Source organism: Arachis stenosperma, chromosome 10, assembly GCF_014773155.1.
Source record: "Arachis stenosperma cultivar V10309 chromosome 10, arast.V10309.gnm1.PFL2, whole genome shotgun sequence".
In the NCBI taxonomy this organism is placed as follows: Eukaryota; Viridiplantae; Streptophyta; class Magnoliopsida; order Fabales; family Fabaceae; genus Arachis; species Arachis stenosperma.
Genome location: NC_080386.1, coordinates 101,541,574 through 101,542,560, shown reverse-complemented (window position 1 = coordinate 101,542,560; position 987 = coordinate 101,541,574).

Below are 987 nucleotides of genomic sequence, written 5' to 3'. Positions count from 1 at the left end.
AATATTGAGCAACTTGCTCTCCAGTCACATCTTCATCCTCTTCAGAGGAAGAATAGTCTTCAGAGCTCATGAATGGCAGAAGGAGATTTAATGGAATCTCTATGGTCTCTATATGAGCCTCAGATTCCTTTGGGTCCTTAATAGAAAACTCCTTCTTGCTTGAGGGATGTCCCAGGAGGTCTTCCTCACTAGGATTTTCGTCCTCCTCCTCCCTTGTGCATTCGGCCATATTGACTAAATCAATGGCCTTGCACTCTCCTTTTGGATTCTCTTCTGTATTGCTTGGGAGAATACTGGGAGGAGTTTCAATGACTTTCTTACTCAGCTGGCCCACTTGTGCCTCCAGATTTCTGATGGAGGATCTTGTTTCACTCATCAAACTGAAAGTGGCCTTTGACAAATCAGAGACTAAATTTGCTAAATTAAAAGTGTTTTGTTCAGAATTCTCTGTCTGTTGTTGAGAAGATAATGGAAAAGGCTTGCTATTGCTCAGCCTGTTGCGTCCACCATTGTTAAAGCCTTGTTGAGGCTTTTGTTGATCCTTCCATGAGAAATTTGGATGATTTCTCCATGATGAGTTATAGGTGTTTCCATAAGGTTCACCCATGTAATTAACCTCTGCCATGGCAGGGTTCTCAGGATCATAAGCTTCTTCAGAAGCTGCCTCTCTAGTACTGTTGGACGCATGTTGCCATCCATTCAGATTTTGAGAGATCATGTTGACCTGTTAAGTCAACACTTTATTCTCAGCCAATATGGCATTCAGAGCATCAATTTCAAGAACTCCTTTCTTTTGAGGTATCCCATTATTCACGGAATTCCTCTCAGGAGTGTACATGAATTGGTTGTTTGCAACCATGTCAATGAGTTCTTGAGCCTCTTCAGGCGTTTTCTTTAGGTGAATAGATCCACCTGCAGAATGGTCCAATGACATTTTCGAAAATTCAGATAGACCATAATAGAATATATCTAATATGGTCCATTCTG